The sequence below is a fragment of the Lontra canadensis genome, unplaced genomic scaffold (assembly GCF_010015895.1).
Source record: "Lontra canadensis isolate GAN:19392208 unplaced genomic scaffold, GSC_riverotter_1.0 scaffold57, whole genome shotgun sequence".
NCBI lineage: Eukaryota > Metazoa > Chordata > Mammalia > Carnivora > Mustelidae > Lontra > Lontra canadensis.
The window spans coordinates 2,949,766-2,977,557 of NW_022631051.1; the positions used below are offsets into that span (position 1 = coordinate 2,949,766).

Genomic DNA, 27,792 nt, shown 5'->3' on the forward strand with positions numbered 1-27,792 from the left:
AATCTACCTAATTCAGATTCCATACTCACATGGTCTGACTGTCCACAAGTGTCAAGGCAAAAGTATTCTTGGTGAGAGGACTTTTGTCATACAAGGCATAGCACAGAAATCTGGAACAGAGAAAATAAAAAAAAATTTATGAATCCGATTTATCATGACCATTCTTCAGTATGCTAATGAACAGTAGTGGACTAGTTACAAAATTAAATCAGTAATCAAAAACCTTCCAACAAACAAGAGTCTAGGACCAGATGAATTCACAGGTAAATTCTACTACACATGTAAAGAGGAGTTAATACCTATCTCTCTCAAACTATCCCCCCCAAAAAAATAAGAGGGAAGGAATTCTTCCAAATTCATGATATGAGGCCAGTATTACCCTTAAACCAAACTAGACAAAGGTACCACAAAAAAGAAAATTACAGGCTGTTATCCTTGATAAATACAGATGCAAAATCTTCAAAATAATATTAACAAACTGAATCCAACAATACATTAAAAGGATCATTCACCCTGATTAAGTGGGATGTATTCCAGGGATGCAAGAATGGTTCAATATCTGCAAGTCAATCATGACACACCATATTAATAAAACAAAGAATAAAAATCATGTGATCATCTCAAAAGATGCAGGAAAAATGTCTGACAAAATTCAATATCCATTCATGATTAAAAAACTCTCAGAAAAATGGGTATAGAGAGAATATACCTCAACATAATAAAGGTCATATATGACAAAACCACAGCTTACATCATACTCAACAGTGAAAAGCTAAAAGCTTTTCCTCTAAGATCAGGAACAAGACAAGGATGTCCACTTTTACCACTTTTATTCAACATATTTTTAAGTCCTAGCCACAGCAATCAGACAAGAAAAAGAAATAGAAGGCATCCAAATTGATGAGGAAGAAGTAAAACTTCCACTGTTTGCAGATGACATGATACTATATACAGCTGGCCCTCAAATAACACAAGTTTGAACTACACAGGTTCACTTACATAAATACAGTAAAATATTGTAAATGTATTTTCTCCTCTTTATGGAATTTTCCTAATAGCACTTTCTTTTCTCTAGTTTATTTTATTGTATAAATACAACATATAGTTCATATAATGTACACAACATGGATTACTTGACTGTTTATGTTATCAGTAAGTCTTCTGCTCACCAGTAGGATCTTAGTAGTTAAGGTTTTGGGAGTTTTAAAGTTTATATACAAATTTCCAACTACACTGGAATTGGTGCCCCCACCTTGTTCAAGGGACAACTATATAGAAAACCCTAAAGACTCAAAAAAACTGTTAGAATTAATAATTGATTCAGTAAAGTTACGGGATACAATATTTCTATACACCATAAAAAAAGTCAAAGAAAGAAGTTACAAAAAAATCCCATTTACAAGTGCATCAAAAATAATAAAATACCTTGGAAAATATCTAACCAAGGAACTGAGAGACCTGTGCCCTAAAAAATATAAGATACTGATGAAAAAAACTAAAGATAAAACAAATACAAGCTCATGGATTGGAAAAATTAATATTGTTAAAATGTCCATTCTGCCCAAAGTAATCTACAAATTCTCTGCAATCCTTATCAAAACACCAATGGTATTTTTCCACACAATTAGGACAAATAATCCTAAAATTTATTTGAAATCACAAAAGACCCTGAATAACTAAAGCAATCTTGAAAAAGAAGGACAAAGCTGGAGGTATCACAATCTCAGATTTGAAAGTATATTATAAAGTTATAGTAACCAAAACAATATGTTACTGAACAAAAACAGATACACAGATCAACAGAAGAGAATAGAGAACCCAGAAATGAGCCAAAATATACATGGTCAGTTAATGTATGACAAAGGAGACAAGAATATAATACAATGGTAAAAGAACAATCTCTTCAAAAATTGTATTGAGAAAATTGGAACAGCTATATGCAAAAGAATAAAGAATGAAAACGGACCACTTTCATGCATTATACACAATAAATCAACTCAAAATAGATTAAAGTCCTAAATGTAAGACCTGAAACTATAAAATTCCTAAAAGAAAGTATAGGCAGTTATCTCTTAGACATCAGCCTTAGTATTATTTTTGTGAATCTGTCTCCTCATGCAAGGGAAACAAAAGCAAAAATAAACAAATAGGACTACATCAAACTAAAAAGATTTTGCACAGCAAAGGAAATCTTCAATAAAACAAAATGGCGGTCTACTGAGCTGGAGAAGACATTTTCAAATGCTATATCTGAAAATGGGTTAGTATCTAAAATATATAAAGAATTCAAGGCACCTGAGTGTCTCAGTCATTTGAATGTCAGACTCTTGGTTTTGGTTCCGGTTGTAATCTTAGGGTCATGGGAACAAACCCCACGTCAGGCTCCGCGCTCAGCAAGAGTCTGCTGGAGAAGTCTCTCTTTCTCCCTCTGCCCTCTCTATAATAAATAAATGTGAATGGAAGGAAAGAAGAAAAGAAGGAAAGAAAGAAGGAAGGAAGGAAGGAAGGAAGGAAGGAAGGAAGGAAGGAAGGAAGGATGGATTAATCCATATAACACCAAAAAAGCAAATAATCCAATCAAAAATGGAGAGAAGTCATGAAGAGGCAGTTTCCCAAAGGAGACTTTGAAAAGGAGACACATGAAAAGATTCTCAACATCACTAGTCATCAGAGAAATGCAAATCAAAACCACAATGAGATATCACCTCACACCTGTCACAACAGCTAGTATCAAAAAATCAATAAAGGGATGCCTGGGTGACTCAGTCAGTTAAGCATCAACTCTCAATCTTAGCTCAGGTCTTGATCTTGGCGTCATGAGTTCAAGTCTCATGTAGGGCTCCATGATGGGTGTGGAGCTTACTAAAAAAAGTCAATAAATAACAAGTGTTGGTGAGGATATAGAGAAAAGGGATCCCTCTTGGACTGTTGGTGGGAATCCAAACTGGTGCAGCCCCTATGGAAAACAGTATGAAGGCTCCTCAAAAAAAATAAATAAATAAAAATAGAGATACCATACAACCCAATAACTCCACTTCTAGGTATTCACTCTCCCCCCCGCAAAAAAACCACACCACACTAATTCAAAAGGTTACATGCACCCAGCATTATTCACAAAATCGAAGAAATGGAAGCAACCAAGGTGTCCATCAACATATGAATGGGTAAAGAAAATGTGATATATATCTATATATTATAAATATAGACAATGGAACATTACTTGGCCATATAAAGAAATTAATTCTTGGCATTCATGACAACACGGATGGCCCTAGAGGGTATTAGGCTAAGTGAAATAAGATAGAAGACAATATTTGATTCACTTATATGTAAAATATAAAAAAATAAAACAAATGAACAAACAAATAAATTCACAGATACAGACACAAAACTGGTGGTTGCCAGAGGGGAGGGAGATAGAAGGATGAGTGAAACAAGTGAAGGTAATTAAGAGATACAAACTTCCAGGTATAAAACAAATACGTCATGGAGATGAAAGTGCAGCATGTGAAATATGGTCAGTAATATTATAATAATGTTGTATGGTGACAGATGATAACTACATTTATTGTGGTGACCACTTCATAATGAACCTAATTGTCAAATCTCTATGTTATGTTCCTGAAACTAACATAATATTATACATCAAATGTAGCTCAATAAAAAATAAAAATTTAAAAAATGAATAAACATTAGTAGACATTCTTTGAAAAGTTATCTGGAATGAGTTTTTGATAAGCAGGGTCACCATTTTAGAGAACTTAGCCCTTAGCATTATCAGATTACCACTGAAGCAATAATTCGGTTTGAATAATTTTAGCTACGACTAAACTTTAAAAAGTTTAGCAGACCTAAATCATCTGTAGTCCCCAGTGTTTTAGAATCATTCACCCAAACTTCTTCCCTGATATGTCCTCTGGCACAATGACCCTGGATGCTACAAACCGAACACACTCACGACTGAATTCATCACTGTCCCTCCCACTGCCTCCCAGCTACACTCTCTTTTCCTGTTTGCACTAACGACATGACTGGTCCACCTGTTTGCCTCCATCTGCCCCTTGCCGTTCTTCAGACAAGACACTGCCCAGGAGCACCAAGCCAGTGGGCAAGTGCAGGCCGAAATCCACTCTGGGCTCTGCACACACACCACTCCCCTTGAACAGGTATCAAAAAATATATCTTCTTCTGATTCAAACAAAGACACTTCTTGGAACACTGAAAAGAAATTTTAAAAAATGAATAAAATTTTTTTTTTTTTAAAAAGACACCTCTTGGGCTACTGGTGGCCCTGACTTTGCCAGAGCCAGAGGACTAGCAGTTAGCATAATTTCATCCATTACATCACCCCTATCAGGTTTTGCTCATTTTTAATCTACTTGACATTTCTTTTTTTTTTTTTAAGATTTTATTTATTTATTTGAGAGAATGAAAGAAAGTGGGGAGAGGTAAGGACAGAGAGAGAGGAAGAGAGAGGGAGACCCAGAGTGGAGCTCAACATGGGGCATGAATTCAGGACCCTGAGATTATGACCTAAGCCAAAATGAGGAGTCAGACGCTTAACTGCACCCCTCTACAATTCTTGGATTTATTTTCTCCCCCTACACCTATTAAATCTGGCCACCTCCAATCTTATCATCCCTTCAAGTTCTTTGGAACACTATACCCTGCTGCTTCTCAGCCCACACTTTTGCTGGTCCCTCAACCTTGGAACACCTTCCCTGCTAACCATCCCTCCTTTTTCAATTGAATTCTTACTCATCCTTTATGACTCAACTTAAAGAGACTTCATGGACTTGAGAAAAGCCTTCCTTGCTCACCTCCTCCTCCCAAAGGACAAGGTGCATCTGACATAAAATTTATTGTACTTGAGCTTATCTCTGTCACATTATTCAATACCTTATACTATATATTTTTTATTTATATATAGGTCTCCCCTTATGTGGCCAATGACAAGGACTGAATTATTGATCCTTATTTTCCTATTGTCTACATAGCTTCTGGCTCAGTATGTGTTTGTGGCCCTGAATTGCATAAACACATCTCTGAATTACAGAGAAGCCTCAAACACCTTAAGTTAGTGTTACAGTCCTTGATCCACACATTATTCCTTTTACAGTGCTGTTTCACTAGTGTAAGTGTAGGTCTCTAACGTGACAACCCCTCTTTTTCCTTCATATATTTAAAAAAAAACAAATAAACAAAACACATTTCCTCATATCCATTTCCTTCCAGTCATTTGATATTTATGTCCTTAAGATAGGCACTTACCTATTAAATTCAATAACATTACGTTCATTTTATAGGATATAAATACAATTTATCATGCCTAGCTCCCAGGAATACTCTGAACATGTATGCAAATGAACAGCTTAGACTTGATGCCTTTAGCAAAGTATTATTGCACAAGACATAAGCACCGCCATGGCTAGCTTGCATTTCACGACTATTAACACCCCATAGCTTGTCAAACTGAAATCATCTGGCTACTAATGCTTTTCTCCTGCCACCAGAGTGATCTGTCTTCCTAATCCCTAGTAATTGTCTCAATAACTCTGGTTTGTTTAGAAAAAACAAGAAACCTGAATTCATATTATTATGTATTGGGGAAAAAAAGATGACAATTTTTCCACTGAGAAGTTTCAAAATACAATTTGGTAACAACTGGATTCCCTTTAGATAATACAACCAAAAATATAAAAGATACCTAACAGCCCATATAAGTTTTTGTTCCCAGACAAAAAAAGAATAAAATATAATATTCCATAAAATGCAAAACAAATGAGATGGATGATATGACAGACAGAAGACAAGATGACACACAGGAAGACAGGGAGATTTTATATGATCCCTTTAAATGTCAATTCATAAGATGTATTTTGATCAAAACGATAGAACACTTCTTTTGATATAAATTTAACCTGATATCCTTGGCATGATTTCAAAATATATGGATTATTCTGATTGCCTTAACAATGCCCAGTCCCCAAATGCCCCAAATGTCACATCAGTCACATGCCTCCTTTCTGAGTTTGGAAGAAATAAAAAAAAATTAGAGCCAAGGAAGAATAACCTTGTACTCTAAAACACATCAGAGCAATCTTATCAAGAAGAAATGAAGAATACTGACAGGTGGCACTACTCCCCAGTGTATGTTGGCTTTGTAATTATATCCAAGCACTAACTGTATGTAACAGACGTGATTTTAAATGATTTTAATTAAAGACTCTCCTAATAGTATGTTACATTAAAACAAGACAGCTAATATATGTAAATGATCTGTATTTCTGTAGAAAATTTGGTAACAGTGCACTGATTTTTCAAATGAATCCTTTGAATCAGTTTGATTTCCCTTCAGAGTTAGTGGAATTTTCACACTGCATACTGCCAAACACTTGTGTTACTGACCTTCTAATTAAGAAGACAAATTAGATTACTTATAAGAAAACATATAAATAAAATTTCAATTCAAATTTTAAAAGTCTGAAATAACAAAAATAATGCACTGCCTGCCTATGTCCACTTGCTTTTTGGTAATTCTTGCACAAAATGCTTATTGACCACCTGTTACCATCAAGACTGTCACAGGTACTTTGCAGAATATAAGGATGATATGTAAGACATTCCAGAAAGGAAGGTAATGAAGGTAGCCATTATTGCCCTAGATAACCCAGGATAATTCTGTCTCATGCCACCCATACTGGCATAATTATCAATAACACCACCTTCCACTCCCCAAAATGTTCCAGTTTGGACAGCAAATTCTATCGTCACTGTGTGGACAAGAAACATACATAAGTTAACAAGAAACATAATACATGCCATTAAAGAATTAAAGTGGGCAATTTGTTCACAGAAAGGAAAGTATGTCTAACATTGATTAGAAAATGTACTGTGGAGGAACATTTAAGCTGCTTCTAGGATGTTGCACAGAATTTAAAGTGAATTTAGCACCACAATATCTAATACAAATATCTGATTATTGCACTAATTTGCAGTGCATGCTACAGGGCTAAAACGTATCCCTTGATACTCAATGTTGATTATAATACACAGTAGTTGGTGTCTGAATAAATTAATAAACAATTGCAACTGAGTGTATTTTGACAATTTCTGCATGAATTCCTGTTCTCTCTTAATTGCATTAATAGCTAACATTACCTGAAAACTCATATATGCCTGGCATATAGGTAGCATATAGTTGGCATATAGTTAGAACCCCTCTACCTATACATTTTCAATTAATACTTATGACAATCCAAGGACATATGTACCACTATCACTCCTTTTTTCACAGATGAGGAAACAGTCCATTGCTCTAAACAAAGAACAAAGCCATTAAAATATACCCAAATAACCCTCTCTGTAAACATGCAGTACATCAGAAACAAAGTGGCAAGACTTGAGTCTGTTGGGCTCCAGAACAAGAGAAAGGCAGAGGAAGTTAGGAGTCCAGTGGTCAACACAAGGTGGGTACTGGAGCCAGGTTTACCCCTTGAAGCCAAAGGTGGCAGGAGGCTCCACCAGTGCTGAATGGGAGTCAAATGGAACTTCTGCCACAAATGCCTGGAATGATGGGTTAAAACTATGAGTCTGAGAAGGCAGGAAGAACAAATGCTGACTCCTGACAAGGAAGTGGGCTCTGAGGACCCAGACACAGGCAACCACAAACATTAAAAAGTCAGGAGAAAGAAGGTATATATAGAATAAGAAAACAAAATAATAACACTCCAAGTGCATCTGCAAATCAAAATTCAAAAATAGATAAATCAAATGCTAAGAAAAATAATAAAATCAGCTACTAGGGGGGTGGAATTCATCTTGATAAAAATTAAATTATAGAAAATATTGAGGGTACCTGGGTCACTCAGTTGGTTAAGCACCTGTCTTCAACTCAGGTGATGATCACAGATTCCTGGGATGGAGTCCCTCATCAGGTTCCCTGCTCAGCAAGAGGTCTGCTTCTCCCTCTGACCCCCCCACCCCTTGCTCATAATCTCTCTCTCTCTCTCTCTCAAATAAATGAAGTCTTTTAAAAAAAGAAAATATTAATAAGTATTCTTTAAATAATTAAGTTTAGGATGCTCAAAAAGGTAAATGAAGAAAAGAGAGTCCTAAAAAGTGAAACAAAAAATTATGAACAATAATATAAGCATGTAAAGAAAAAGAGTTGGATATGAAAAAAGTTTAAAACCTTTCCAATTTTAAGTGTAGTCAACAAAATAACCAAGCCTGATTTAACTTTTTAGCTAGAACAAGAAAAAGAGAATATTCAAATTACTAAAACCAGAGTAAGAGAGTTACATCAATACTGATCTTACAAAAATCAAAAGGATTATAAGGGAATATAGTTGACCCTTGAACAACACAGGGCTTGGGTCATGGATGCCCCATGCAATCAAAAATCCACTTGTAACTTTGGACTCCTCAAAAACCATTAATAGCCTACTGTGGACCAAAGCTTCAATGACATAAATAGTTGATTAACACATATTTTGCATGTTATATGTATTATATACTGTATTCTTATAATAAACTAGAGAAAAGAAAATGCTATTAAAAACATAAGGAGGGCGCCTGGGTGGCTCAGTGGGTTAAAGCCTCTGCCTTCAGCTCAGGTCATGATCCCAGGGTCTTGGGATCAAGCCCCACATCAGGCTCTCTGCTCCGCAGGGAGACTGCTTCCCCATCTCTCTGCCTGCCTCTCTGCCTACTTGTGATTTCTGTCTGTCAAATAAATAAAATCCTTAAAAAGAAACATAAGGAAAAGAAAATACATTTACAATACTGTACATTACTTATCAAGAAAAATTTATGTATAAGTAGACCCATGGAGCTCAAACCTATGTTAATCAAGGGTCAAATGTACTATGAAAACCAAATGCAGACAAACTAGATAACTTACACAAAATTTCTACAAAGACTCGTATTAGTGAGAATGACTCAAGAAGAAATGAAATTTCTACAGCACAAATTACTAAAAATGACTCAAGAAGAAATAGAAAATCTGAATATACCTATAACAAGTAAAGAAATAAAGGTAATAATTTTAAAGCTTCCCAGAAAGAAAAGGAGAGGACTGCAAGATTTATACTGAATATTCAAAGAATTAATACCTATCCTTTACAAACTTTCTCAAAAAAAAAAAAAAGATGAAACAATACTTCCAACTCATCTTATGAGACAGACCCAGTACTGCCCCAATTTGTCTACAGACAAAAATAAACAGAAGAAAATTCAACTAAACACCAATATTCCTTATAGACATAGATTCAAAAATCCTTAACAAAATGCTAACAAACTGAATCCAGCAACATATAAAAGAATTGCGCAGCATGACCAGGAATGGAAAGTTAGTTTAACATTAGAAAATCAATGAACATATAATACCACATTAAGAAAATTAAGGATAAGGGGTGCCTGGGTGGCTCAGTGGGTTAAAGCCTCTGCCTTTGGCTCAGGTCATGATCTCAGGGTCCTGGGATCGGGCCCCGCGTCAGGCTCTCTGCTTAGCAGAGAGCCTGCATCCCCTCCTTCTCTCTCTGCCTGCCTCTCTGCCTGCTTGTGATCTGTGTCTGTCAAATAAATAGATAAAAATCTTAAAAAAAAAAGAAAATTAAGGATAAAATCCACACAATCATATAAATAAACACAGAAAAAGCTTTTGATAAAACTTAGACCTTTCAGTGATTAAAAAATATTACTTTCATCAAAATAGTAATAGAAGGAATTGCCTAAAGCTGATAGTGTTTATCAAATACCTACACCTGAGATCATACTCCATGGTAAAAGACTGAAAACTTTCCTCCCACGACCACAAACAAGACAAGGATGTCTGCTCTTCAACATTTCTACTTAACAATATGCTAGAGGTTCCAGTCAGGGCAACTGGACAAGAAAAAGAAATAAAAGGTACCCAGATGGGAAAGGAAGAATTAAAAATGTTTCTGTTTACAATGACATGATCTAGTATGTAAAAAATCCCTAAGCAATCAACTAAAAAGCTATTGGAACTAATAGATAAGTTAAATAAGATCAATATATACAAATCAGTTGCATTCTTATACAAATATAATTGACAAGACAAAATTAAAATATTGCATTCATAATAGGATAAAAAAATAAACATAAGTTTAATAAAGAAGTGTAAGACTTAAAAAAAAGTGTAAGACAAACTGAAAACTATAAAACACTATAAAAATAAATGAAGAAATCAATAAATGGAAAAATATTCCTTATCCATGGATTGGAAGATTTACCAATTTAGATAACAATATTCTCCAAACTGATATACATATGCAGTACAATCTCTATCAAATTCCCAAGTGGGTTTTTTTTTTGCAGAAATTGATAAATTGATCCTAAAATTCATATGGAAATGCAAAAAACAAACAAACCGACAAAACCCCAAAGGATCACCAAAACAATCATGAGAAAGGACTCACACTTCCTGGTTTCAAAACTTAATACACACAAAAATAAATTCAAAATGAATGAAAAACCTAACTGGGAGACAGGAATCCATCAAAATCCTAGAGGAGAGCACAGGCAGCAACCTCTGTGACCTCAGCTGCAGCATCTTCTTACTAAACATGTCTCCAGAGGCAAGGAAAACAAAAGCAAAAACTGAACTATTAGCACCTCATCAAGATAAAAAGCATTCTTTAAAACAGATTTTATTTATTTATTTTAGTGAGAGAGAGAGAGAGAGTAAGGGAGAGAACATGAGAGGGGGGAAGAAGACTCCCTGCAGAGCTGGGAGCCTGATGTGGGACTTGATTCCGGGACTCTGGGATCATGACTTGAGCTTTTTTACACAGCAAGGGAAACAATCAACAAACTAAAAGGCAACCTATGGAATGGGAGAAGATATTCACAAATGACATATTAGATAAAGGACTAGAATCCAAAATCTATAAAGAACTTATCAAATTCAACACTCCTACCCCCCCCCAAAAAAAAATCCAGTCAAGAAATGGGCAGAAGACATGAACAGACATTTCTCCAAAGACATGCGAATGGCCATCAGACACATGAAAAATGTTCAACATCACTTGACATCAGGGAAATACAAATCAAAACTACATTGAGATACCACCTCACGCCAGTCACAATGGCTAAAATTAACAAGTCAGGAAACAACAGGTGTCAGCAAGGATGCAGAGAGGGGAACCCTCTAACACATTGGTGGGAATGCAAGCTGGTACAGCCACTCTGGAGAACAGTATGGAGGTTCCTCAAAAAGTTGAAAATAGAGCTAGCCTACCACCCAGCAATTGCACTATTAGGGACAAAGATACAAATGTAATGATCCAAAGGGGCACCTGTACCCCAATGTTTATAGCAGCAATGTCCACAATAGCCAAACTATGGAAAAAAAACAGATGTTCACCGACAGATGACTGGATAAAGATGTGATATCTATATATAATGGAATACTCAGCCATCAAAAAATGGAATTTTTCTATTTGCAAAGCCATGCATGGAACTAGAGTGTGTTATGCTAAGTGAAATAAGTCAGAGAAAGATAATTATATGATCTCACACATGTGTGAAATTTAAGAAACAAAACAAGTGAACAAAGGAGGCAAAAAGGAGTGAGGGAGGCAAACTGAAAACCAGAGTCTCAACTACAGAGAAAAAAACTGATGATTACCAGAGGGGAGGCGGGTGGGGGAACAGGTTAAATAGGTGATGGGGACTGAGTAGTGCACTTGTTGTGATGAGCACAGAGTGTTGTATGCGAGTGCTGAATTACTATACTGTACTCCTGAAACTAATATTATATTGTATGTTAACTAACTGTAATTTAAATAAAAACTGAGGGGGGAACACAATAATCAAGACAGTATGGCACCAGCATAAAGACAGGAATACAGACCAATTTAATAGATTGATCTTCTATAAATAAACCCATACATCATTGTCTACTTAATTTTCAAAAAGGTGCCAAGACAATTTGCTAGGGGAAAAACATTCTTTTCAACAAATGGTGCTGGGACAACTGAATATTCACATGCAAAATAATGAAGTTGGGAGCCCTCCCTCACACCATACACAAATATTAATTCAAAGTGGATCATATACTTAAATGTTTGGTAGAATTCACCAATGAAGCCATCTGGTCCTCAGCTTTTCTTTGCTGGAAGTTTTTTGATTACTGATTCAGCCTCCACAGTAGTTACAGACCAGTTCAGATTTTCTGTTTATTCATGATTTAGTCTTGGTAGGTTATATATATTTAAGGATTTTTCTATTTCTTCTGATTTATCCAGTTTGTTGGTGTAGAATTGTCGATGATAGTCTCTTACATTCCTTTTTATTACTGTAGCATCAGCTGTAATGTCCCCACGTATTAGATTTTGAGTCTTTTGTCTTTGTTTCCTAGTTCAACTAAAGACTTATGTTTTCAAAAAATCAATTCTTATTTTCAATTATTTCTTCTATTGCTTTTCTGTTTTCTATTTCACTTATTTCTGCCCTAAACTTTGTTATTTTCTTTGTCCTGCTATCTGTGGGTTTAGCTTATTCTTTTTCTAGTTGCTTGGAGTGTTAGCTTGTTTATTTGAGATCTTTCTTTTTAATGTATTCACTTACCACAGTCAATTTTCATCTTCACATTGCTTTTGCATACTAAGTATGCCATAAGTTCCATTATGTTGTATTTTTGTTTTCATTTGTCTCAATATTTTCTAACTTTCTTTTTGATTTCTTCTTTGACCCACTGGTTGTTCAAGAGTGTTTATTTAATTTTACATATTTGTGAGTTTTCCAGTTTTCCTTCTGTTACTGATTTCTACCTTCACTCCATTATGATCAGTAAAGATACTTGGTGTGATTCCAATCACTCTAAATTTGTTAAGACTTCTTTTGTGACATAAGACATGACCCACCTTGGAGAAAGTCCTGTGTGTGCTTGAGAAAAACAGGTATTCTGCGGCTGTTGAGTGGAACGCTCTATATTCATCTGTTAGGTCCATTTGCTCTATACAATTGTTCAAGTCCTCTGTGTCTTTACCGATCCTTAGCAGATCTTCTATCCATCACTAAAAGTGGGGTGCAGAAGTCTCCTATTCCCACAGTTACTATTGTCCATTTCTCCCTTTAGTTCAGTCAATGTTCACTTTATATACTTAACTGCTTTAATGTTAAGTAAATATATGTTTACAACTGTCATATCTTCCTGATGGGTTGAGCTTTTTATCATTATATAATGTTCTTCTTTATCTCTTGTGACAGTGTTTGACTTGAAGTCTATTTTGTCTGATAAAAGTGTAGCCATCTCTCTTAGCTATAGCAGCTAAGAGGATCTCTTCTGGTTTCCATTTATATAAAATATACTTTTCCAGGCCTTCACTTTTCTCAGTTTAAATTCTTGATGTGTAACAGAGTGAGACATTCTCACTCTTGCCATGGCTCCATATGAACAAATACATTAAATTTGGGCTTGCCTATGACTCGCTTTGGCCAATGGGAAATACAATGTGAGCTGAGGCTTAAATTGCTTATGCAATTACTGTTGACCCTACTACACTACAACTACCCACCATTAAAAGAGTATGCTTCAGTTGGCCTTCTATCCTTCAGAGCTGACCCCAAAATGAACGCAGGTAGAACACACTTGACCCTGACTCCACCTGCAGCCAAGCCCCAGCATACGAATGGCCTTAAGTCTTTCATAAATCACCTAGGCAAGCCCAATGACAAATCACACAAAGATCTATTAAGATCTTGTGATGCAGTAATTTTGGGTAGCAATAGCAGACAGAACAGTCCATAAGATGGGGGGAAAGGGGACAAAATCATGAATAAGTATTTCACAAAGAAATTTAAGGAAGTTGCTCAGCCCTGTTAGTAATCAGGGAAATTAAGAATAAAACCACAATGAGATACCAATTCATGACCATTAGAGTGTCAAAAATGTAAAACTCTGACAATACCAGATGTTGGCAAGGGTGAGGAGCAATGGGAACTCTCATACTCTTCTGGCAGCTGATTAAGCATTGAAAAACAACTGAAGTTTTGTTGAAGTTTAAGATGTTTCAGCAAATCCCAGGACCCTAGAACTCTAGTAATTGTACTCCATTAGGAGAAAAGTTTGTATTAAATGGGGGGAAAAGACTGGAAACAATCCAAATATCAACAGGAATCTGAAAAAATAACTTGTGTAATATTCCCACAATTTAACGTTACATAGTGAAAATGAATCAGGCGCAACTACATATGCGAGAACTTAATTAGCAATAACATTGGATAAAAAAAGAAAACCAGAAGACTGCATAGTACATTTTTAAAACAAGAAACCAAGCAATAAAATGCAGCAAAGCAGGTGGAGAAGAAAACTAAAAGCACTGTAATGTTTTCATTCTTAAGCTGGACATTGGCTTCATAGGTATATATTTTTCTATTAAGCTTCATAACTGACATACAATATATGTTTTGGGGGGACACCTGGGTGGTACAGCTGGTTAAGCACCTGACTCTTGGTTTCAGCTGAGGTCTTGATCTCAGAGTCATGAGATCAAGCCCCACATGGGGCTCTGGGCTCAGAGCAGAGTCCACTTATAAGATTTTCTCTCCCTCTGCCCCTCACCCCCCTATCTCTCTTTCTCTAATAAATCTTAAAATATGTTGTTTTTGTATATGTAAAATTGCAAAGGATTTTTTTAGTAACTTTATTTTTAAAAAAAGATTTTCTTTTTTTGACAAAGAAAGAGCAACAGAGCACAAGCAGAGGGGGCAGCAGGCAGAGAGAGGGGGAGAAGCAGGCTCCCCATTGAGCAGGGAGCCCAATGTGGGGTGCAATCCCAAGACCCTGGGATCATGACCTGAGTTGAAGGCAGACGCTTAACCAACTAAGCCACCTAGGTGCCCCTTTTTAGCCATTTTTAATTATGTAACCTAGTCATCCAAGATAAGAAAAGCTGACAGAGGTTAAAAAAAAAAAGAAAGAAAAAGAGAGAGAGGGGAAAAGAGAAAATGGACATAGCACTTTCTTCTAACTGAACAGTCCATTTTTCTTATTGCTAAATCCCTTTTTTCACCAAGACTTGCTGCCTTTTTCTCTAATGTTTGGGGAAAAAATATCTCACTAGACCCTTTCTGAGCATGTACCGAGTGCAGTTAGCAAGGGGTGGATAGGCCAGCAGCATTCCTTCATTAGACCAGCTATTCTCAAAGGAGGAGGAGAACCAGGGGTGTAAACTGAACCAGGGGCATTAGCCTCCTCCATTCTGCTTGTCAGACCCAGGGCATAAGCTGAGCCCCAGCATTTCTAGTTCCACTGAGTAAAATCTCAGCAGGGACAAAAGATAAGCATGTAAATCTCAAGTCAGAGAAAGAATCTGGTTCTCCTAAGCAAAAGGGCATTTACTAGAACATCCAGGGCTCAGAAATGTAATGTTTTATGGCAGGATCAGGTAGAAACAAAGAAATGCATATTAAAAATAAATATCCTCTTATACCCAGGAAAGTGACTAGCAAGGACTTATCAAGTTGTAGAGAGAATGTGAAGCAGCAGGAATTCTCACATATTGCTGAAGTGTAAACTCGCGTAACTACCAGCTGGATCCAAATGCTTCTAGATACACAGGAAAACTCTGGCACAGGTGCAAAAAGAGTATGTTTACTGTGACACTGTCCGTAATAAGAAAAATTGAATACTCCAAATACCCACTAATAGGAAAGTCAACGAATAACTAGTAATATATTTTAAAAGGGAATACTACATAGCACTTAAAAATAAATGAGCTCAATATATATCCAATCACAGATAAATCTCTAAAATATATTTGAACAAAAAGGTCAAGGTGCAGGATGATATACACACCACAGACCCAACTATGTATCGTCTGCTTACGGATACACAGAGGTCTATTCAAAATGTAAGCACATGACTGAGAGGGACACAAAACTGCCGCTTAGTAGCTATATCTCAGTAGGGGGTGGAAGGAAACAGGACTGGGGATAAAGAGGCTGCACCTGGAACTATAGCGGTTCCATTGCCTGGAAATCGAAGTAAGCATGACAAAACACTGACATTATTCAGTCTAGATGGCTGGCAAAGGGTTGTTCATTGGCTTATTCTCAACTCTTTACTAGGTATTTGGAATATTTATGATGAAAATTCAGCATTCATGGGTAGTCTTAGAGAAGGAGTGCTACATCTTCATATTTACTTTTACAAAGGTTTCATTTGCCCATGAATATTACCATCAAGTTACAAAGTTACATCCTCACTCAGTATCGACCATTCATTCAGAACCTTAAATGACAACTGGGACATGTAAAAAAGCATGAATATCATCATCCCTGTAACTATTATTTATTAAGTCAGCTTCTTCTATGCACCAACTATGTAGTGGCAGCCTCTCACCTGCCCTGTCGAAATTAACAAGCCCCCAGTGACATGGCCAGTCCGGGCAAAGCTTGAACAGGTCTAACTGCAGAATCGTATACCTTAACTAATGACTCCATTTCTAAAAACCTACTATTGCTGCCTTTAGCTACAACATGGAGACAAAGCATGTGTTTAGTGCATAGCAGTAGTACTGACATACATTTTTGATGGCAAGATAATGGGAAAATATGTAAATATGGCTTGGACAACAGACCACTTCATATTTTATTGAGGACAGACTACACTCATTAAAACAGACTTTCCAACAAATGTCACTATGAAGCCTTGCCCAAGTTAAATTTTCCCAAGCACCACTAAGCACATTCAAATAAATCTCCTTCCTGGAATATCTTTAATTACTTTGGCACTTGAATGTGGTAACTGGTACTGTTGCCTAAAATGGCAAGACACATTAAATGACATGAAAATACATTATCTGCAGAAATAAAAATCAAATAGTTTTGTTACAAACTGAGGGTTGCTGGAGTGGAAGGGGGTGGGAGGTATGGGGTGCCTGGGTGATGGACACTGGAAAAGGTATGTATTGTGTTGAGCACTGTGTATTGTGTGAGACTGATGAATCACAGACCTGTACCCCTGAAACAAATAATACACTTTATATTAATAATATAAATAAATAAACAACCAACCAACCGGGGGGGGGGTAGTTTTGTTACTAGAGTATGTATCTATCATAAGCTTTTCAAGCCTGCATTAGATATATTTGAATTCTATTAATCAGAATTTTCATCAGGCAAATCAAAAACTAGTACTACAGAAATTTTCTCTGTGTCTATTTCTCTGATGCATTGACAGGGAAGAAGTCAGACCAGCGTAGCAGAAAACTCATCCAATCACAAGTTCTCAGTCTAATTCCTTAGCTCACTGGAATGACACTAAGCCTCAACTCCACTGACTAGATTGCTGTTCTTATGGAAAATGACCCAATGACTGGGACATGTTCTTTTTTTTTTTTTAAGATATTTTTTATTTATTTGACAGAGAGGTCAAAAGTAGTCAGAGAGGCAGGTAGAGAGAGAGGAGGAAGCAGGCTCCCTGCTGAGCGGAGAGCCCAATGCGGGGCTCGATCCCAGGACCCTGGGATCATGACCTGAGCCGAAGGCAGAGGCTTTAACCCACTGAGCCACCCAGGTGCCCCTGGGACATGTTCTTTTTTTAATGAAAGTGTGACATACACACAGAAAAATGTGTAAAAGGGGCGCCAGTCTGGCTCAGTGGGTGGAGCTGTAACTCTTGATCTCAGGGCTGTGAGTCTGAGCCCCACCCTGGGTGTAGAGTTACTTAAAAATACAATGTTTAAAAAATAAAAAAATAAAGGAAAATACATATAAATGTATGTACTCAATAAATTTTAACACCTAAGCATATGTAACTAGTACCCAAATTAGGAAAGAGAGTATTACAATCCTGTTCCCTTTCAGTCTATTCATCAAAGATAATCTTGATGATTATGCCAACTTCAAATACCATCAATAACTTCTGTATTTTCTATACACTACATCAATGGACTTACCAGTATGCATTGTTCTTGGGTCTGTTTCTTTTGCTAACATCATTTTTGTGATAATCATCCATATTGTTGCATGCACATGTAGATAGTTCACTCTTAGTTACACACTTCTGCAGAGTGTGTCACAACATAATTATCTGCTTTGTTTCTGATGAGCATCTGGGTAATTTCAAGGTGTGCAGTATTACAAACAATGCTACTTGAACATTTTACTACATTTTTCCTGCTGAAATGTACATTCGTCAAATTTCTTCTAGAAGTGGAATTGCTGGGTCATACAGTATGTGCAATACTTTCCTATTGACACTGTGACAAATTACCACTAACTTAATTGCTTAAAACAACAGAAATTTATTATACATATATACATTATATATGGAGTCCTATATGGGTGTTATTAGGTTAAAGTCAAGGTGCCAGTTAGGCTCTAGAGGAGGCTTTAGAGAAGAATCCACTTTCTTGCTGTTTATACCATTTCTTGGCTTGAAACCCCTTCCTCCATCTTTAAAGCCAAATGGCCAGTCAATTCTTTCTCAGAGCACATCACCCTGACACTAATTCTTCTGCTTCACTCTGCCAAATTTAAGGATGCATGTGATTACATGGGTCCATTTGAATAGTCCAGGATAATTTCCCTATTTTAAGGTCTAATGATTAGCAATCTTAATTTCATCTACAACCTTAACTCCCCTTGCCTTATATCATACATATTCATACACTTCAAGGATTAATATATGGACATCTTTGAGGATCATTATTCTTCCTCCTATAATATGCATATATTTTGGACATGTTTTTAAAACTTGTAGGTATTATAAACATTTTATTATAACATTATGGCAAACTCAAATTTCTTCCTTTCTATGTAACAAATCTAGTTTCTTCTGTCAGCCTTGTAATTCTTCTAACTGAAAAAACACTTTTGCAGTTACTAAGCACATAACTAAAATTTTTTTTAAGATTTTATTTATTCATTTGACACAGAGAGAGAGATCACAAGTAGGCAAAGAGGCAGGCAGAGAGAGAGAAAGAAGCAGGCTCCCCGCTGTGCACAGAGCCCAATGTGGGGCTCGATCCCAGGACCCTGAGATCATGACCTGAGCCGAAGGTAGAAGCTCAACCCGCTGAGCCACCCAGGCACCCCTACATAACTAGATTTTAAAAAAATACATTTGTGTGTGAATGTATGTCTGTGTAATTTCCACTACGTGGAAGACAATATACTAGGAGCTACAGAAATGCAAAGTAAGTAAGTGATTTCTGATCGAGATGGGAAATACAATAGATGCAGGGGGAAAAAATACACTGGGAAAACATAATAAAAATGTTTGTATTACACAACTGAACTCTAGAATGTTAAAAGAGGGAAATCTTCAGATGACAGAAACAAAGATAAAACTAAGGAAATGAGATATATGAATTAGGAGCTTTGATTTTTACTCCTATTGGGTGGTAAGAACTGAAACCAAAAGATGCAAGCATGGTTTTAAGAGGGTCACCTTCACTAAAACACTGGTGGAAAGATAATCACCAAGAAATCAGAAACACAGATTTGTACTATACACAGGTGTGAGGTTCCACTGCCCCCTATCCAGAAAGTACAGATCAGTAACAGTAAAACTGCCCCATGGCGATATCTCACCCACCAAAGACAATCTCAGAACTCACATGACTCTCTCCCCGAACATGAACTCATAGACTAAAACCACAGACTACACAAGGAAACACATAAGATCAGCAAAAACAATCAAGAAGAATTAACACCTTGGCAGTCTTCATAACGGAAAAAGACTAGAAGGACTTAAATATAAGAATGTATAAACTCTTGAAGAAATAAATGACAATACTGACTCCTTAAGACAAGAAAAGAACATTGTTCAATTTTTTTTAAAAAAAGCAGATTTCAAAAATAAAGAGAAAATATGGAAATGAAATGCAGAATATTGTATGAAAGTTATGTTAAATAAGTATACTTTTTAGAAGTGAAAACTGATAAACTAGAATCCAGAACTAAGATAATCACTCAGAATAATAAGCACAGGATGAGCATGTACAAAAATTATGAAAGAGATATAAAGGATAATGGGAAAGGTCCCAACATACATCTAACAGATCTAGAAGGAGAGATTAAGAAAACAATTTAAAGACTGAAAATGTTTAAAAAGCAAAATCAAAGGCATCTGGGTGGCTCAGTTGGTTGAACGACTGCCTTCAGCTCAGGTCATGATCCTGGAGTCCCGGAATCAATTCCTGCATCTGGCTCCCTGTTCAGAGGGGAGTCTTCTTCCTCTGACCTTTCCCCTCTCATGCTCTCTCTCTCTCATTCTGTCTCAAATAAATAAAAATAAAAAATATTTTTTAAAAAAGACAAGATAAGCACATTCTCTACCTTCTAGGAGCTCACGGTGCAGCGAAAAACTTATTAGTCTATGTTCTCGGAAAGTAGCACGTGGGACTCTGACTCCCAGGGAAGGACTCTTCTAATCTTAACACTCTGCCTCCATAGAGTGTCATCATATAGCCCCCTTCAGACTTGATTGACTAACATCATTTTGAAGTGGGGAAGTACTATTCCCTATAAGCCTGAGAGAGTCAGAGCTTAGGTTAGGGATCTACTCTCCTGTGGTTTTTCCCTTTCCCTACTCGTTCACATAAGCCAACTACATTACATGTGCTTACATCACCAGCTTCTGCATAATAGCACCAATAAAGAGAACCCATTGGTTTGGCTAGCCCAACATCCTCCTTGTCTAGCTACTTGACTTTTACTTTTGGAAGCCTCATTCTGAGTCCACATAACTCCAGAGTAGGCAGGTAACTCAGGAAGGTTAAAAAGGGGCCAACTTGATAAAATCCGCCCTCTTGGCCACTGTTAGTGCTTCCAAAATAAATATGCAAACTAAGAAAGATGAAAGAAATCCAATTCTAGGACTCTGACTGCAGATATTAGGCAAAAGAACCTTTCTTCTGAGACTGTTAAATATGTAGAAGCTAAGTGTGGAGGTGCAGAGGCCACAAAGTAAAAGACAGCTTCACTGAAAGCAACACAGAGGAAGGCAGAACCAAATGTTGAGAATGATAAGCCCCCGGATCCAGCCATACCTGATCCAATGCCACACTAGGACTTTTTAGTTTTACGAGCTAATAATTTTCCTTTTCTGCATAAGCCAATTTGAATTGGATTTCTGTCCAATTGCAACTAAAAGAGTCCAGGCTAACAAAAAGATTTAGTAGCAAAGCAGCAGCAGTGGCAGCAGCAACATCAAGAGGACATCTGCTCTCTAAATAGTTCCCCACTTTAGAACACTGAGAACGATTTGGATTGTAATCCCAACATTACTCTAACTCAACAGCCAAATCTTACTCTGTGAGTCTAATTTTCATTTTATAATGTCTTTGTGCTCTTCCAACCACCTTAAAAGACCTCACAAAATTATAAACAACAATTTCAAAACAAAATGATTATTAATTATTTGAAACTTTAAAAATATGACGTTCAGAATTTTAGGGAAATGAAGAGATGTACAAGATAAAAGCATCATTAAAGCTTTAAAAGAATAGGAATCAATAATAATGATAATGACTGGGTTCTGGAAGATGTAGAAGCAATAGTTGGCGAGATTTTGGTGCACTAAACCAACACAATTGTCTTATGTGAAAAAATACCTAACTGTTTATGAGTAAGATGAGCATGTAGGAGAAGGACAAGATTGGGGTAGAGACTGATGCTCACATATGTGTTTATGTAATTTGGAGAATGACTCCAGCTATGTGAGAAGAGACTACAAAAGTCTCCCAGGCAAATCAATAGAAACAACACATCTTTTTACTGTCATCCACTTTCAGGGCCTCTTGTGCCTTTTTATGTTCCTAGTCACTCAATAATCTTAAAATGATCTTCCCATAAGCCCCAAATATCAAATATTCATGTCAAGCAGTGTGCTAAATTCATCCTTTCTTTCCATACTGTCTGCCTGAAGAAGTGTGTTTCTGTGGCCAGAAATACAGGACACGTCATGTACAGGGGAGCGAGATACTAATTAAGTGGCCATAATACATACCAATGTCTGCCATATTGATAAAATGATAAAACACAGTTTGCCCAATTTAACAAATCTGAAACCAGGACTGTCTTGCAGTGCTGCCAGCCAGGTAGCAGTTCTTATGTAATTAACACTGCCTGCCCATGCATAGACTTGGCAGTGCCTCCTGGGGGCTAGACAGAACAATGACAATGCTTTATGCTCTGGTCAACAAAATACTTGCAGATCATTTGAAGAAAGAATACTGAGTCTTTGTTGTTGTCAGATAAACCATCTGATGATATCATCAAAATGCATAGAATGTATGCCAACAGCCTGGAAGAAATCCCAGAGACAATATTGAAACACTCTTTTAAGAAATGATTCAACATTAGCATTCCTGAGGGCACAGAGGCTGATACTGTGTGGGAAAACACAGATGATGATGAGTGAGTTGCGGTGATTCAGTGGAGTTGTACTCTGAAGGTGATCAAGTTTAGAAAAGCTCAATCCAAAGTATTAAACTGGTATCTTCCTTTTTGAATATGTACAAGAGTGATAAATAATAAAAGTATATGTTTAAGAAAGTATAGAAGAGTTCTTTCAACAAAACATAAATTCTTAGTGATATGAAAACAACATATAACTGTTTAATTGGCATTGCTTTTTCATACTACTGGCCCTTAAAATAATGGAATTACTTAAAATCAATAGTGTCTTATACAGATGAAATGCAGTGGTTTGTATCTATACAACAGTCATATGCAGCATCTGGTTTATGGAAGTTATGGCTTGTTCTGGGGTAAGAAGATGTGTGATTCCCAAGAAGATATGAGCTGATTTCTTTTTAATATTGTTCATGTAATTTAACTCTCTATTGACATAACTCTTTGTATCTTTGCTTTGCGAAATCTGTGTTTGGAGTTAAATAGGGTCATGTCATTTACTTCTAAAATGTCCCCTTTCTTATATGTCAAAATCACTGAAAGGAAACTACAACCCCAAGAACACTAAAAAAGCGTGTACTAATACCTCTCCTAAACCATTAAGGTTTTACTTTTGTCTCTCCAAAATCTGTCTAAGGTATCAAGGCTCTCAGAAATCAATTTCTCTCTTAGAGATAATAATAATAATATGCTTTCACAATACACTAATTATATGGGTATTAGAATTTTGTCACTGCTCTAAAATCAATAGAGTTTACAAACTAAAAATAATTCATTTTCTTTACTTTAACGAAAAGCCTTAAAGATTCCCTATCAACTCTGAATCATTTTTCAAAGGCCATATTCATTCCTTAATTCTTAATACTTAGCATTCATTTATTAAGTCAAATTTAGTAATTAAAGACTTAAATTACAATCATAGTTCAGACCTATGATGTCACATGCTTCTAAAAGCCATAAATTTTTGCAAATAAACATTTATTGAGGACATCCAATTAGAATTAATGCTTAATAACAAACCAATACTTCCTTGAATAACATCAAGAAAAGGTCAATAAAATACTAAACCGATAAAGGCATCAGAGAGGTATGAAAGTAATGAGAACTAGAAAAGCTAATATTAAAAAAAGAAAGAAAAATTCAGAAAGGTGAATTGTTGATCCTCATTGACACTTTCCTGGTTGTACCTGCACATGTAAAGGACAAGGATGGAGATTATGTGATCTTGTGAGGGTTACAGGGTCAAAATTAAAGACCTGTAGGTCCTCAAACATTTGACCCATTTTACTCTGATATACAATACAGCAAGGTGAAAAATGAAAAAGCTAAGCCATAAGCATCTATAACCAATGTAGTTTTCTAAAGTCTCACAGTACTGTGCAAACAAAGATCAGAATTTAAGACTCTACAAGGAGAAGAGGTAAACACAACAAAATCTCAGTTAAAGTCCTTGAGGGGCGTCCTTAAGGAAAAGGGACCATCCAGAGGTAGACTGAGATTTGTGAAACTGTGACCCAACATCAGCTCAGCTAGATTAAGGTGATCAATCTCCAATGTTTCTGCCTTGCAGAGGAAAGCGTAAACCTTCTCTAGAGTAAGATAATTGCAATTTATAACATTTAGAACCTCTATGACTTCTTACACACATGCCTGGCATTCAATCAAAAATTATTATGCATGATAAGAGATGACCAAAAACCACAACAGACTCTTTGATAATACAGATATTGAAGCTAATAGTCAAGAATTTTAAATAACCAAGATTATGTTAAAAATATTAAGGAAAAGGTGTGAAAAAAGATGTAAAGATAGAGAATGTCACCAGATATTTGGAGTATATAAAACCAAATGAAAATTCTTGAACTGGACAATACATATATGAAGTGTGCTGACAGATGGGTTTAAAAGCTGGTTGATATTGCAGTAATCTGATGACAAATCAGTATAAAATATCCAAACTGAAGCAAAAGAAATGAAGAATGGGAAACACAGAAAAAAAGATCATAAAAGATGTGTTGGACTCAGTTTAAACATGTAAAATGTAATTGGGTCCCAAAAAGGAAAAGAGAGAACTAAGCAAAAAACAATGTTTGAAAACAAAATTGTCAAAAATGTTCCAAAACTGGGGTTGGCTCAGTGGGTTAAGCCTCTGCCTTCAGCTCAGGTCAAGATCCCAGGGTCCTGGGATCAAGCCCCACATTGGGCTCTCTCCTCAGCAGGGAGCCTGTTTCCCCCCTCTCTCTCTCTGCCTGCTTTCTGCCTACTTGTGATCTCTCTATCAAATAGAAAAATAAAATCTTAAAAAAAAAAAAAAGTTCCTCCAGAAAAGACCTCGAATAGCCAAAGGAATATTGAAAAAGGAAGCCAAAGTTGATGGCATCACAATTCCGGACTTCAAGCTCTATCACAAAGCTGTCATCATCAAGACAGCATGGTACTGGCACAAAAACAGACACATAGATCAATGGAACAGAATAGAGAGCCCAGAAATAGACCCTCAACTCTATGGTCAACTAATCTTCGACAAAGCAGGAAAGAATGTCCAGTGGAAAAAAGACAGCCTCTTCAACAAATGGTGTTGGGAAAATTGGACAGCCACATGCAGAAAAATGAAATTGGACCATTTCCTTACACCACACACGAGAATAGACTCAAAATAGATGAAGGACCTCTAATGTGAGAAAGGAATCCATCAAAATCCTTGAGGAGAACACAGGCAGCAACCTCTTCGACCTCAGCCGCAGCAACTTCTTCCTAGGAACATTGCCAAAGGCAAGGGAAGCAAGGGCAAAAATGAACTATTGGGATTTCATATCAAAAGCTTTTGCACAGCAAAGGAAACAGTTAACAAAACCAAAAGACAGCTGACAGAATGGGAGAAGATATTTGCAAACGACATATCAGATAAAGGGCTAGTGTCCAAAATCTATAAAGAACTTAGCAAACTCAACACCCAAAGAACAAATAATCCAATCAAGAAATGGGCAGAAGACATGAACAGACATTTCTGCAAAGAAGACATCCAGATGGCCAACAGACACATGAAAAAGTGCTCCACATCACTTGGCATCAGGGAAATGCAAATCAAAACCACAATGAGATATCACTTCATACCAGTCAGAATGGCTAAAATTAACAAGTCAGGAAATGACAGATGCTGGCGAGGATGCGGAGAAAGGGTAACCCTCCTACACTGTTGGTAGGAATGCAAGCTGGTGCAACCACTCTGGAAAACAGCATGGAGGTTCCTCAAAATGTTGAAAATAGAACTACCCTATGATCCAGCAATTGCACTACTGGGTATTTACCCTAAAGATACAAACATAGTGATCCGAAGGGGCACGTGCACCCAAATGTTTATAGCAGCAATGTCTACAATAGCCAAACTATGGAAAGAACAGATGTCCATCAACAGATGAATGGATAAAGAAGAGCTGGTGTATGTACACAATGGAATACTATGCAGCCATCAAAAGAAATGAAATCTTGCCATTTGCGACGATGTGGATGGAACTAGAGGGTATCATGCTTAGCGAAATAAGTCAATCAAAGAAAGACAACTATCATATGATCTCCCTTATATGAGGAAGTGGAGATGCCACATGGGAGCTTAAGGGGGTAGGAGAAGAATAAATGAAACAAGATGGAATTGGGAGGGAGACAAACCATAAGTGACTCTTAATCTCACAAAACAAACTGAGGGTTGCTGGGGAGAGGGGGGTTGGGAGAAGGGGGTGGGGTTATGGACATTGGGGAGGATATGTGCTATGGTGAGTGCTGTGAAGTGTGTAAACCTGGCGATTCACAGACCTGTACCCCTGGGGATAAAAATACATTATATGTTTATTTAAAAAATAAATAAATTTTTTAAAAAAAGTATATTGGAAATGGCTCCCTGCTCAACTGGGAGCCTGCTTCTTCCTCTCCCATTCCCCCTGCTTATGTTCCCTTTCTGTGTCTTTCTGTCAAATAAATAAATAAAATCTCCAAAAAAAAAAAAAAAAAAGTTCCAAACCTGATGAAAGACATCAAGCTACAGATTCTACCCCGGTCCTTCCAAGAAATCAAATCATTAGGGCTAAAGAAAATCTGAATAATACATTGAACAAATATGACCATGCACAGAAACTGTACCAACAAAAATAATATACAAATACATTTCAAAAGCAAATGGAACATTTACCAAAAGTAACTATATGTTCAGGCATAAATCAAACTTCAAGTAATCATAATACTCTGAATATATTTTCTGAACACAGTAGAATTATATAATAAATGTTTAATGAGAAAATCCTCAACTACCTGGAAATTGAATAGTACACTTCAAACAGTCCGCTTACTAAAGAATGTATCTCGAAAGAAACTTGAAAATATTTTTAAATGAATGATAATTAAGATAAGACATATCTGAATTTGTGAGATACACCTAAAATGCGTGATTAGAATGAAATTATAGCATTAAATGAATTATCAAGAAGCTAGAAAAAGAAAGGAAAATCAAACCCAAAGAAAGCAGGAGGAAGAAAAATTTTAAAAATATATATCAGGGTGCCTCCATGGCTCAGTCAGTTAAATGAAACTTTCAGCTCAGGTCATGAAAAGAAAATTTTAAATCTGAATACAAATATAAATAAATATATAAATAAATAAAATATATAAATATATATACATACAAATAAATAAATATAAATATATAAAATAAAATGAATCTCTTATTAAAACCTGTCTATAAAGGAAGCTGTAAGCCCAGATCCCTTCACTGTTGAATTCTTCCAATTATTTAAGGAAGAAATAACACAAAGTTCACATAATCTCTTCCAGAGAATAGGAAGAATTAACCCTCTCAATCTATTTTCTGAAGCAAAAACAAAAAAATAAAATAAAATAAAAACAAAAACAAAAACTAATAGTATCAAAACCTGGCAAAAACATGACAAAAAAAGAAAATTACAAACTATGAGTATGGGTGCAAATATCCTTTTTTAAAGGGAAAAATAGAGGTGCCTGGGTGGCTCACTGGCTTAAAGCCTCTGCCTTTGGCTCAGGTCATGTTCCCAGGGTCCTGGGATCGAGCCCTGCATTGGGCTCTCTGCTCGCTGGGGAGCCTGCTTCCTTTCCTCTCTCTCTGCTCACCTTTCTGCCTACTTGTGATCTCTGTCTGTCAAATAAATAAATAAAATCTTTTTTAAAAAAGGGAGAAATATTCCACCGTAATATATGAACCATATCTTCTTCATCCATTGGATGTTGTTCACATATACAATGGAATATTACTCAGCCATCAGAAAGGATGAATACCCATCATTTGCATCAACATGGATACAACTGGAGGGGATTATGCTAAGTGAAATGAGTCAAGCAGAGAAAAACAATTATCATCAAATGGTTTCACTC

The 27,792-nt window shown here is 36.3% G+C and overlaps 1 protein-coding gene across 1 annotated transcript in view; it reads right to left on the minus strand.

Annotated features, from left to right (window-relative positions):
- The window catches only part of L3MBTL4 (L3MBTL histone methyl-lysine binding protein 4), a 439,737-nt gene that overhangs the window by 357,328 nt on the left and 54,617 nt on the right, over positions 1-27,792 (minus strand). The window contains exon 2 of the mRNA XM_032875713.1: positions 30-110. The gene's annotated coding sequence lies outside the window, so the exon portion shown is untranslated. The remainder of the gene's footprint in view (positions 1-29; positions 111-27,792) is intronic.